This window comes from Hylobates moloch, unplaced genomic scaffold (genome assembly GCF_009828535.3).
Source record: "Hylobates moloch isolate HMO894 unplaced genomic scaffold, HMol_V3 SCAFFOLD_7, whole genome shotgun sequence".
Classification (NCBI taxonomy): domain Eukaryota; kingdom Metazoa; phylum Chordata; class Mammalia; order Primates; family Hylobatidae; genus Hylobates; species Hylobates moloch.
In genome coordinates this window covers 97000096-97014064 of record NW_026652282.1, presented here as the reverse complement: position 1 = coordinate 97014064, position 13969 = coordinate 97000096, and positions in this window count along the sequence as shown.

Sequence of the window (13969 nt, the reverse complement as noted above, 5' to 3'; positions counted from 1 at the left end):
GTCTCGCTCTGTCCCCCAGGCTGGAGTGCAGTGGCGCGATCTCGGCTCACTGCAAGCTCCGCCTCCTGGGTTCACGCCATTCTCCTGCCTCAGCCTCTCCGAGTAGCTGGGACTACAGGCGCCCGCCACCACGCCCGGCTAATTTTTTTTGTATTTTTAGTAGAGACGGGGTTTCACCGTGGTCTCGATCTCCTGACCTCGTGATCCGCCCGCCTCGGCCTCCCAAAGTGCTGGGATTACAAGCGTGAGCCACCGCGCCCGGCCATTCCTTGTTTTTTTACTCAGCTTGCAAGAGTAATTATTTTCTGAAGATTGGTTGCTTAGCCTATTGAGGGTTAAATAACTCATGTGGTTTAGCATGTTCTAGGAATTTGTGCAGTGGGAATAAGGCAAGTTAGGGTCACAGCAAGGGAGAAAGGCTCAGCCAGCTGTCTCTTTTTCTTCTTTACAGAAGCACAAATACCCTCTAAGCAATCCCACAAAAAAGAAGCTTTCCATGCCAGAAATCTGTTTATTTTGCAAAGGAAGAGTCCAGAAGACCATATGGAATGCAACTGATGATGATATTTAGTTCACAATGTGCAAGAACAGTAAGAAGAAATAACCAGAATAAATAATAAATTATTAAGACATGATACAGAATCACTGAGAATTAAGTTTAAAATACTTTAAAAAGCTTTTTAAATTACAGATTGATATAATCATTTAAAAATGAATCTTGTATAAAACGAAAATAAGAATAAATAGTGTACCGCATTATGAAATGAAGTTATAATGGAACACAATTATACACAGGACATTGATGAAACTAAATTCTTTATACTAAATAAATTAATCAGGAAGAATTCCATGAAATATTATGACTGAATGAGCATAGAAAATATCCCAGGCTTAGATTATGTAAATGAAATTATGTGATTATTTTTTAATATGGATGTGAAAGGTGACATAAACATTAAATTAACACTAGAATGCAATGTTAAGGAAATAAGGGATAGAACTAACAATGTGAGAGAAATAAGTGTCTAATCTGTCTCCAAGTCCTGTTGAATCCTCCCATAAAGTACCTCTTAAATTTGTCTCTTAAACATTTCTAAAACCACTACCTTAGTCTACCACAATAGTTAATCTCTCCCACTCCACTTCTCTATTGAACGTAGTGACGCCAGATCCTCTTTGAGAAACTTGACTGATGAACCTAATCTAATTTCCTCTTTCTGACTTGAAGGTCTTCCATAACTCAGTTCCATTCTACCTGTGTAAGATATTTCCCATTCTCCCCAACATTCTCCCCTTGCTCTGATCGGGCCATGCTGCATATTGTCCCTAAAATACTACCTGCTCATTTCCGTCTTTGTCCCTTCCTGAGGTGTCATATCCTTTCTGCTTTGCCTGCCCTATCTTCCTTCAAGGCTCAGGTCAAGTTCCAATCTCTTCATAAAGATTTCCTTCACTCTCTTACTTCTCTGATTTCCCAATACAATTTTAGATGGAATCACATACTCTCTAGACAATTTAACTATTTAATATAGGCAAGTTTTACTTCTTCAACTACATTGTAAATTCACTAAGGGGATAATAACACAGTATTACCTCAATCATCCCAACTGAGTTTAGGCCATTTTTATTCTAACATTTTGATACAGTAGACAATGTAGACTATGACATTTGGACCCTAAAGACATTTTGACTTCTCACTTATACATACAAATATTTGGTTCTGAATTACATATCACTGACCCTTTTTGTTGAAGAAGTATATTAAGAATAAACACAGTTCACTTATTTTTTTTTTTTTTTTGAGACAAGAGTCTTGCTCTGTCACCCAGGCTGGAGTGCGGTGGCATGACCTTGGCTCACTGCAACCTCTACCTCCTGGGTTCAAGTGATTCTCATGCCTCAGCCTCCCAAGTAGCTGGGATTACAGGCGTACATCACGACACCTGGCTAATTTTTTTATTTTTAGTAGAGATAGGGTTTCACCATGTTGGCCAGGCTGGTCTTGAACTCCTGGCCTCAAGTGATCCACCCACCTTGGCCTCCCAAAGTGCTGGGATTACAGGTGTGAGTCACTGTGCCCGGCCAGTTCACTCAGTTTAACTCTTCAACCAATTTTCTATTAAATTGTATAAGAACATTTTAATATTTCTATATTAAATTTATTTTATGGGAATTTTAATCTTAAACAATCTCTTTCATATTAATTGTACAATGAATATTTATCAACCTTAACTTTTTTTTCTGGAGGTGTAATTGACAAAATAAACTACACATAATGAAAGTGTACAATTTCGTAAGTTTTGGCATGTGTTTACACTCATGCAGCCATCGCTAGGATTAAGATGGTGAATATACACATCACCCCCAAAAGTTTCCTCATAACTCTTTGCAATTTCTCTTCCCATATTTCCACACCCACATTCCTTCCAGGAAACTACTAATTTGGTTTCTGTCAGTACAGATTAGTTTGCATTTTTTAGAGTTTTATGTAAATGGAATCATACATTTGGGTAGATCATATGGTAAGTGTATGTTTCACTTTTTAGGAAACTGCCACACTATTTTCCAAAGTGGTCTTACTATTTTACCTTCCCAACAGCAGTGTATGAGGATTCCAGTTTCTCCACATTCTTGTCAATATTTGGTAAGGCTAAGGCTAATCCTTTGAATTTTAGCCATTCTAGTAGGTGTGTAGTATTATCTCATGTAGTTTTATTTTTGATTTATTTTTTATTTTATTTTATTTTTTGAGACAAGGTCTTGCTCTGTCATCCAGGCTGGCCAGTCTGAAGTGCAGTGATGTGATCATAGCTCATTGTTATAGTCTTGACCTCCTGAACTCAAGATATCCTTCAGCCTCAGCCTCCTGAGTAGCGCGAACTACAGGTGTGTGCCACCATGCCAGGCTAATTTTTAAATTTTTTGTAGAGATAAGGTCTTGCTATGTTGCCCAGACTGGTCTTGAGCTCCTGAACTCAAGCAGTCCTCCTGCCTTAGCCTCCTAAAGCACTGGGGTTACAGGCATTAACCACTGCTCCCAACCTATTTTTCATTTCTTAATGACTAATGATGTTGACGTCTTTTTATGTGCTTATTTATCATTCATGTATTTTCTTTGTTAAAGTGTTAAAATCATTTGCTCCTTTTTTATTGGGTTGTTTGTTTTCTTATTATTGTTTGTGACTCATTACTCTGGAGAGTTGTATGCACAGTGTAGATATAATTCTTTAACCTACACATGATTTGCAAATATTTTTGCTCATTCTGCCATTTGTCTTTTCATTCTCTGAACAGTGTTTTTCAAAGAACAGAGGTTTATTTTTAAAAAGAGCAGGACAGCCTGGGGGACATAGCAAAACCTCATCTCTACAAAAAAAAAAAAAAAAAAAAATTTAGACGGGCCTGGTGGTATGTGGGCCTGTAGTTCCAGCTACTCAGGAGGCTCAGGTGAGAAGATTGCTTGAGCCCAGGAAGTTGAGGCTGCAGTGAGCTGTGATCATGCCTCTGCACTCTAGCCTGAGTGGCAGAGGGAGATCTTGCCTCAAAAAAAAAAAAAAAAAAAAAAGGCAGAGGTTTATAATTCTGATGAAGTCCAATTTCATTTTTTTAATGACTTACTTAAGAGATCTTTGCTTAAATCAAGGCCACAAATAGTTCTTCCTATATTTTAGGTTTCAGATTTAAGTCTATGATGCATTAGAGATTAGTTTTTACATATGATGTGAGATATGGATTCAAGTTTATCTTTTTTTGCGTATGGATATCCAATTCTGCTTAGCGGCATTTGTTGAAACTAGCCTTTTTCCTACTGACTTGTCTTTATACCTCTTTCAAAAGCCATTTGTCCATATGTGTGAGATTATCTTTGGATTTTCTATTCTGTGCCATTGATGGATTTCTCTATCTTTACACCAGTACTACACTGTCTAGATTAGTGTAACTTTTTAGTAAGTCTTAAAATCTGGTAGTCTTAGTCTTCCAACTGTGTTCTTTTTTTTCAAATTGTTTTCACTATTCTATATCCTTTGCATTTTCATATGAGTTTGAAAATTAGTTTGTCAGTTTCTATAAAAATTCCTGCCAAATTTTGGGGGCGAACTGACATCATAAAAATATTGATTCTTCTAATCTGTGAAACTGATATAGCTCTTCATTTACTTATGTCTTATTTAATTTCTTTTAGCAATGGTTTGTAGTCTTCAGCATGCAAGTTTTTACATTTTTGTCATTTATACCCAAGTATTTTATATTTTTTGATACTATGGTGAAATGTATTTATTTTCAGTTGAATTTTTAATTGTCTACTGTTAGGGTATAATATACCATTGATTTTTGTATATTGACTTTCTATGCCAAAACTTTGCTAAACTCGTTTATTTTTTTGTGTAGCTTTTTTGTAGATTCCATTGGATTTTCTGCACAAATGATCATAGAATCTGCAAATAAAAATAGTATTATGGTTTTACTTCTTTCCAATCTGGATGCCATTTTTTCCTTCCTTCTTTCTTTCCTTCCCTTCTTTCTTTCCTTTCACCCTCCCTGCCTTCCTTCTATCTCTTCTTCCTTCCTTCCCCGTTTCTTTTCCCCCTCCCTCCCCTCCCTCTCTCTTCAACGCCTTTTTTTTTTCTCCTCTTTGCCTTCTTTCTCTGGAAACTTCGGTACAATGTTCAATGAGTAGTGAGAGTAGACATCCTTGTCTTAATCCTGATCTTAGAGATAAAATATTCAATGTTTCATCACTAAGTTTATTGTTATCTGTAGGTGTTTCACAGATCTTCCTCTTTTTTTCTGGTTGAAGAAAGACGTTTCTTTCTATTCCTAGTCTACACAGAGTTTTTATTAAAAATAATATCGGACTTTTTTTAAAAAAGCTTTTTCCGCATTAATTGAGCTGCTCATATGGCTTTTCTTTTTAGTTTGTTTATATGGTGAATTACACTGTATGATTTTTTTAATGTTAAACCCTACTGGGTCTTGATGTATTATTCTTTTAATATGTTGATACAGTTTGATAAATTTTGGGTTAGATTTTATTTTTAGATATTTTGCATCTATATTCACAAAAGTTATCAGTCTGTTGTTTTCTTGTAATGTCTTCGTCTTTTTTTATGACAAGATTGGCCTGGTATAATAAGGTGGTATAATCTCCCTTCTCTTAAATATCCTGGAAGGACTTGTATAGAATTGGTATTACTTTGTCCTTAAATGTAGATTTCTCCAGTGAAGCCATCTGGGTCTGGAATTTTCTTTATGAGAAGTTTTAAAACTATGAATTCAATTTTTAAAGTAGATATAGGGATCCTCAGTCAACCTCTATTTTCTTGAGTGACCCGCCTGTCTTCCAAGGAATTTGTTCATTTAACCTGTTATCAAGTTTATTGCCAAAAAGCCATTCATAACATTCTTTTATTATCACTTTAATGTCTGTAGATTCTGTGGTGATGTTCCCTCTTCATTCTTGATATTGGTAATTTATGTCTTCTCACTTTTTATCTTAATTAGTCTGTTTAGAGGTTTTTCAGTTTTACTGATCTTCTAAAAAACCAGTATTTCCTTTCATTGATTTTTCTGTATCAATTCACTGTTTGTTCTCTCTCTCTTTCTTTCTTTCTTTTTTTTTTTTTAGACAGGGTTTCACTCTGTCGCCCAGGCTGAGGGCAGTGGCATGATTATAACTCATTGCAGTCTTGAATTCCCAGGCTCAAATGATCCTTCCACCTCAGTCTCCTGAGTAACTTAGACTACAGGTCTCTGCCATTATACTTGGCTAATTTTTTATTTTTTGTAGAGATGAGGGTGTCTCACTATGTTTCCCAGGATGATCTCGAACTCCTGGACACAAGTCATCCTCTAGCCTGGGCCTCAGGATGTATTCCTGACAACTTGGATGAACCTAAAGGACATTATGTGAAATAAGTAAACAAGTTGTCAATGGAAACAATTCAGCTATTAAAAAGAATGAAATCCTGTCACTTGTTCTTTTTTAATCACTTGGATGACAGAATTTGATTATTTTTTAATAGCTGAATTAAACATAAGAGTGCAATATCTTTTTGACAGTTTCTTTCCTTTTAACAACATACCAGTAGTGGGTTATGGATCATATGGTATTCTTTCTATACTGTTTCCCAAATTAGCTGTGCGAATTTACACTCCCACCTACAGTGGTTAAGAGATCTCTTTTTTACACATCCTCGCCAGCATTTATCTTTTTTCTTTTTGATAATAGCCTTTCTAACTGCAGTGAGGTGGTATCTCATTCTGGTTTCAATTTGCATTTCTCTGATGGTTAGTGATGTTGAACATTTTTTTCATATACCTGTTGGCCATTTGTGTGTTTTCTTTTGAGAAATATCTATTAAGATCTTTTACCTATTTTTTCTTTGGATTATTTGTTTTCATATTTTCTTGCTATTGAGTTGTTGTTCCTTACATGTTCTGGATATTAACTCCTCGTTAGATGTGTTGTATGCAAATATTTTCTATTCTGCGGGTTGCCTGTTTGCTCTGTTGAGTCTTTCCTTTGCTGCACAGAAGCTTTTTAGTATGATGTAATCTCATTTGTCTATTTTTGCTTTTGTTTCTTGTACTTTTGAGGTCTTATCCAAAAATATCTTTGCCCCATCCAACGTCTTGAAGCGTTTCTGCTATGTTTCCTTCTAGTAGCTTCATAATTTCACATCTTAATATTTAAGTTTTTAATCCATTTTTAGTTGTTTTTTTGTATATGGTAATAGATACAGGTTTGGTTTCATTCTTCTGCATATGGATATGCAATTTTCCCAGCACCATTTACTGAAGAGACAATCTTTTCCCCAGTGTGTGTTTTTGGCAACTTTGTTGAAAATCAGTTGGCTGTAAATGCATGGATTTATTTCTGGGCTGTCTATTCTGTTCCATTGTTCTATGCGTCTATTCTTATGCCAATATCATGCTATTTCGGTTACTATAGCTTGGTAATATATTTTGAAGCCAAGCATGATTTATTCTTTGACCTATGACATGTAAAGTATGCTATTTAGTTTCTACATATTTGTGAATCCAAAATTTCTTTCTGTTATTGTGGTCAGAGAGTATACTTTGTATATTTTCAGTTCTTTTGAATTTATTGGGACATGTTTTATGTCCCAGCATATGGCCTACCTTGTTAAATGTTCTGTGTGCCTTTGAAAAGACTGTGCACTCTGCTGTTGTACAGAATATTCTATAAATGTCAATTCGGTCAAGTTGGTTTAGTATTGTTCAGGTATTTTATATGCTTACTGATTTTCTGTCTTCCTGTTTCATCAATTATTGTGAGAGAGTTATTGAAAGCACTGACTATAATTGTGGATTTATCTATTGCTCCTTATAGTCCATTGTCGCTTTCTGGATTTTGAAGTTCTGTTATTCATAAAAATATTGTTATGTCCTCCTAATGGATTGATCATTTTACCATTGTGAAATGACTTTCTTTATTGCTAGTAATATTCTTTGCTCTGAAATATACTTTGTCTGATACTAATGTAGCTTTCTTTTGATTAGTGTTAACATGGCATATCTTTTTCTATTTTTCACTTTTTATCTATTTATGTCTTTATATTAAAATGCACTCTTTGTAAGTAGAAAGTAGTTAGGTCTTGCTTTCTTATTCAATTTGACCATTTCTGCCTTTTAAATGGGGTTTTATTTACATTTATTAACATTCACATTTAATAATTATTAGTGTGGTTTTGCTTATTTCTATCATCTTGCTATTTATTTTCTGTTTCTTCCGCCAGTCTTTTACTTGCTTTTTCCTCTTTTAATGCCTTCTTTTGAATTAAATGTGTATATTTTTACGATTCTATTTTATCTTCTTTGTTGGCTTATTAGCTATAACTCATTGTTTTGTTTTTTAGTACTTGCTTTAGGGTTTATAGTATAATTTATCACAGTCTACTTTCAAGTAATATTTTTCCTGTTCACATATATTATAAAAACTTTACATTAGTGCATTTCCAGTTTTCCTCTCACAACCTTTTTGTTGGGGTCAATAAACTTTATCTGTAAGGGGCCAAATAAGTTTTCTCAGCTTTGTGAGCCATGCAGTTTCTGTCACTACTCAACTCTGCAATTGCAAAACAGAAGCAATCATAGACAATACGAAGATGAATTAACATGACTGTGTGCCAGCAGACCTTTATTTACAAAAATGGATGGTGAGCTGGATTTAGCCCACAGACCCCATAGTTTGCTAACCTTTTCTTTTTTCTTTTGTTTCCATACATTTTACTATCACATCTGTCAGAAACCCATGTTACATTATCATTATTGTTTTTGAAACAGCCATTTATCTTTTAAAGAAATTTAAATAATAAACATTAAAAATATATATTTACCCATGAAGTTACCATTTCCAGTGTTCTTCATTCTTTTGTGTAGATCCATGTTTATGTTTGGTATTATTCTCCTGCTGTCTGAAGCACTTCCTTTAACATTTCTTTTTTTTTTTTTTTTGAGACAGAGTCTCGCTCTGTTGCCCAGGCTGCAGTGCAGTGGCACGGTCTCGGCTCACTGCAAGCTCTGCCTCCAGGGTTCACGCCATTCTCCTGCCTCAGCCTCCCGAGTAGCTGGGACTACAGGCGCCCGCCACCACGCCCAGCTAATTTTTTGTGTTTTTAGTAGAGAGAGGGTTTCACTGTGTTAGCCAGGATGGTCTCGATCTCCTGACTTTGTGATCTGCCTGCCTCAGCCTCCCAAAGTGCTGGGATTACAGGTGTGAGCCAAACATTTCTTATAGTATAAGTCTGTTGGTGATGAATATTTTCAGCTTTTCTATGTTTGAAAAACATCTCTTTTTTTATCCTTCATTTTTGAAGGGCTTTTTTAGTGGATATGGAACCCTAGGTTGACAATTTATTCCCCCATATTTTAAAGATGTTGCTCCTATATCTTCTTACTTGCCTTGCTTCTATCTACTGTAATCTTTAGCTTTTTTCTCTGTACACAATGTATCTTTTACTCTGGCCGCTTTTAAGATTTCTTCTTTGTCATTGGCTTAGGGCAATTCAATTATGATATGCCTTGGTGTAGTTGTCTTTGTATTTCTTTTGCTTGGGGTTAATTGAGCTTCTTGGATGAGTTAGTTTATCATTTTCATCAAATGGGAAAAAAAGTTTTTCATTATTTCTTCAAAAACTTTTTTGTCACTTACCTCTCTTGCCTTTTTTTTGGCAAGAGCCTCCAATTACATACATATTAGGCCAGTTGAATGTGTCTGTTTGCCCTATTTATTTATTTTTGGTCTTTTTTAAATCTCTGTGTTTCATTTTAAATAGCTTCTATAGCTATGTCTTTATTATTACTAATCTTTTGTTCCACAATGTCTAATCTGCAGTTAATCTCACCTTGTTATTTTTCATCTTGGTCATTGTAATTTTTATGTCTAGACTAATCTTTTCTTCCAAAATGCCTAATCTGTAGTTAATCACATCTTGTTATTTTTCACATCTTGGTTATTGCCGTTTTCATGTCTAGATGTTCAGTTGGGTCTTTTTAAAAATTGTGCATGTCTCTACTATAGGTTTTAACATATAGAACACAGTTATAATGACTGTTTATATATCTATGTTTGGTAATTTTAACATCTGTATCCATTTTAGGTTGTTTTCAATTGATGGATTTTCTCCTTGCCATGGGTCATATTTTTCTGTTTCTTTGCGTGTATGGTAATTTTTTCACTGGATGCTAGAAATTGTTAATTTTATCTTTCTGCTTGCTGGATATTTTTGTATTGCTATAAAATTCTTGAACTGTTTTCACAGTTAAGTTACTTGGAAACTGATCCTTTTAACTCTAAAGATTTGTTAGGCCAAACCACAGCAGCGTTTAGTTTAGGGTTGATTATTCCCCACTACGAAGGCAAGATCCTTCTTGGTTCTGTACTCAATACCCACAAATTATAAGGTTTTCCAGTCTTGTTTATAGGAATGTGTGCTAATCCCTGCCATGTGTAAGTTCCAAACACTGTTACCTTTACTCATTTTGGAGGGCTGTTTCCTGAGCCTTGGGTAATTTTCTCACATTCAGATGAATATTTAAGGTAGACTCTCAGCATATCTCCTGAGTTCTCTGTGTAGCTCTCTCCTATCCAGTGAACTATTCTGCAAATTGTAGCTGTCTTGGTGTCCATGAAATCTCAGTTTTCTCTCCTAAAATTAGGTTGCCCTCCAGGTTCTGCCTGGATTTCCCCTCCTTGCTTCATGGCCTGGAAACTCTCTTAAAGCAGTAAGATTGGGCATTTGCAGGTCTCACCTCCTTTGTATCCCATAACTCAGGTGTTACTGTTTTTGTTGCTTGATGTTCGGTATCTTGAAAACCACTGTTTCACATACTTTGTCTAAGTTTTTAGTTATTTCAGGTGGGAGGGTAAATCCAGTCCCTGCTTTTCCACGTTGGCTTATGGCAGAAGAACCAACACTGTTTTTTTGGGTCATATATAATATAGTAAAAGTATTAGAAAACTTAACATACTCAGCACTGACAATGTTCTTGCATATATTATTGTTGACAATATAAATTGGTACAAACCTTTTGGAAAGAAACTTGGCAATACTTACTAAAATTCTTTTTTTTTTTTTTTTTTGACAGAGTCTTGCTCTCTCGCCCAGGCTGGAGAGCAGTGGTGCGATCTCAGCTCATTTTCTGCCTCCTGGGTTCACGCCATTCTCCTCCCTCAGCCACCCTAGCAGCTGAGACTACAGGCATCCGCTACCACGCCCGGCTAATTTTTTTTTTTTTTTTTTTTTTGTATTTTTAGTAGAGACGGGGTTTCACCACGTTAGCCAGGATGATCTTGATCTCCTGACCTTGTGATCCACCTGCCTCGGCCTCCCAAAGTGCTGGGATTACAAGCGTGAGCCACCGCGCCTGGCCAATACTTAGTAAAATATTTTAAAATATTTCATCCCAGCATTTTGGGAGGCCAAGGTGGGAGAATCATTTGAGCCCACGTGTTTGAGACCAGCCCGGGCAACATGATGAGACCTGTCTCTACAAAAAATAAAAATTAGCCTGGCGTGGCAGCATGTGCCTATGGTCCCTACTACTTGGGAAGTTGAGGAAGGAGGATAGTTTGAGCCCGGGAGGTCAAGGCTACAGTGAGCTGTGTTCACGTCACTGCACTCTAGCCTGAGCAACAGACCAAGACTCTGTCTAAATAAATAAACAAATAAATATGTGTGTGTGTGTGCGTATATATATATTTCTACTGTATGATTAACTGATCTTGAAATCTAGCATACAGAAATATAAATAAAAATTTTTTTCATAATATCTTAATAACAAGGTTATACATAATAAAGGAATATTGGTAAGAACTCAAATAGCAAATAATAAATGCACAGGTCAAGTAGTGTATGATTATGTAATATAGGGTAATACATATCATATAGCAGGGGTCCCAAAGCCCTGGGTGACGAACTGGTACTGGGCCACATAACAGGAAGTGAGTGGCTAGTGAGCGAGCAAAGCTTCATCTGTATTTACAGCCGCACCCCATCACTTGCATTACCACCAGAGCTCCGCCTCCTGTCAGATCAGCAGTGGCATTAGATTCTCATAGGAGTATGAACCCTACTGAGAATTTCGTACGCAAGGGATCTAGGTCGTACACTCCTTATGAGATTCTAACATCCGATGATCTGTCCCTGCCTCCCATCACCCCAGATGGGACCATCTAGTTGCAGGAAAACAAGCTCAGGGCTCCCACTGATTCTCCATTATGGTAAATTGTGTATTTCATTATATATTACAATGTAATAATAATAGAAATAAAGTTTACAATAAATATAATATGCTTGAATCATCCTGAAACCATCCCCCCACCCAACACCAACTGGTCTGTGGAAAAATTGTCTTCCATGAAACCTGTCCCTGGTGCCAAAAAGGTTGAGGACTGCTGTTATATGGTATATAGTATATGATTATAATATCTCTAAAGTATATCGCAATAAAAATAAATGCTTATAACATTTATAAATAAAATAGATAATGAATGAAATAAGAATTTGTGCTAATAGGAAAACCTAGAACCAAATATATAAAAATATCATCACCAAATACAACGAAATGGTTGTATTTGGGAACTGGGTTTATGAGTAAGTTTTCATAATGAAGAAAAAGCCTTGAAAAAGGTTGTGATAATCTTAGGTTTATCATACTTTAAAAAAGAAGCCAGTCTATTTAAGTCCATGTAAGCAAGTAGGTTGATTTGAAGTTTAATGGAAGTTGTTAACGAGCAAACTTAGTAATTTTACTTAAGTTAACCAGGCAGCACTTAGCAATTGACAATCACTACTACTTGGGGATAGCTTGGAAGGAGTAAAGTAACTAACAATTTTGGGGCCGAGAAAAGACACTAATGCACATGGATAACTGCCAGGAGTTATAGTGGTTTAGAAACTGGGTTTAGGAGTCAGGCATGCTTCTATTAAAATTTTTTGCTTTGCCACTTCTCAGCTGAAACCTTAGACAAATAACTTAATTTCTCTGAACAATTGTTTCCTCACTTACAAAATGGAGATAATAATGATGCCTGTGGTAGCGTGTGGTGTTTCATGTCTGTAATCCCAACACTTTGGGAGACCGAGGTGGGAGGATTGCTTTGAGTTCGAGATCAGCGTGGGTAACGTGGTGAATCCCTGTCTGTACAAAAAATACAAAAATTAGCCATGTGGTGGTGCAAACCTGTAGTCTCAGCCACTCAGGAGGCTGAGGTGGGAGGATCATTTGAGCCTGGGAGGTCAAGGCTGCAGTGAGCTGTGATTGTGCCACTGGACTCCAGCCTGAGCAACAGAGCGAGACCTTGTCAAAAAAAAAAACCTGCTTCAGGAGACTCTTGTGAAATTAAGAGAGTTAATTTACCTTTAATACTAGCTGTCATTCTTTGAGTACTTACTATGTGCTACAAGCTCTTTCAGGTGTTGTATTTATATTGACCAATTTTAATCCTCTCAATATTCCTATCAGGTAGGTAGCATTATCATCCCTATTTTTCAAATGAGGAAACAGAGGCAAAGAGAAGATGAGTACTTGCCCAAAACCACATAGTTATTAAGTGGCAGAAGAGTAGAAGCAGAAAGGCCTAAATCAGGAAGTTACTGTAGTAGTCCAGAGAAAATAGTGACTTGAATTAAGGTTACAGCAGTGGAGATGCTAGTAATGTGAACAGAAGTTCTCTGGAAAGGAATTTGGTGCAAAGAGACTTTATTCCAGTGAACAGTTTGCAAACAGGGGAGATACAGATTTTGGTGTAAAATGAAGGTGTGTTCCAGAGAACAAAGAGAGAGAGTGTGTGTGTGTTTTTGAGTCAGGGCCTTACTCTGTTGCCCAGGCTGGAGTGCAATGGCATGATCACAGCTCACTGGAGCCTCAAACTCCTGAGCTCAAGGAATCATCCCACCTCAGGCTTCTCAGTAGCTGGGACTACAGCTACAGCCATGGCTGGTTAAATTTTTAATTTTTTTGTAGAGATGAAGAGGACTTTGCCCAGGCTGGTTTTGAACTCTTGGGCTCAAGCAATTCTCCTGCCTTGGCGTCCCAAAGTGTTGGGATTGCAGGCATGAGCCACTGCACCTGGCAAGTTTGTGTTTCTTTCTTTATTTTATTATTGTTATTATTTTTAAGTTGTGGGGTACATGTGCAGGATGTGCAGGTTTGATACATAGGTAAACATGTGCCATGGCGGTTTGCTGCACCTATCAACCCATCACCTAGGTATTAAGCCCACATGCATTAGCTCTTTTCCCTAATGCTCTCTCCACCCACCCTCCCTCGACAGGCCCCAGTGAGTGTTGTTCCCCTCCTTGTGTCCATATGTTTTCATTGTTCAACTCCTACTTATAAGTGAGAACACACAGTGTTTGGTTTTCTGTTCCTGCATTAGTTTGTGGAGAATAATGGCTTCCAGCTTCATCCTTGTCCCTGCAAGTCGTGTTATTTTTTAAAA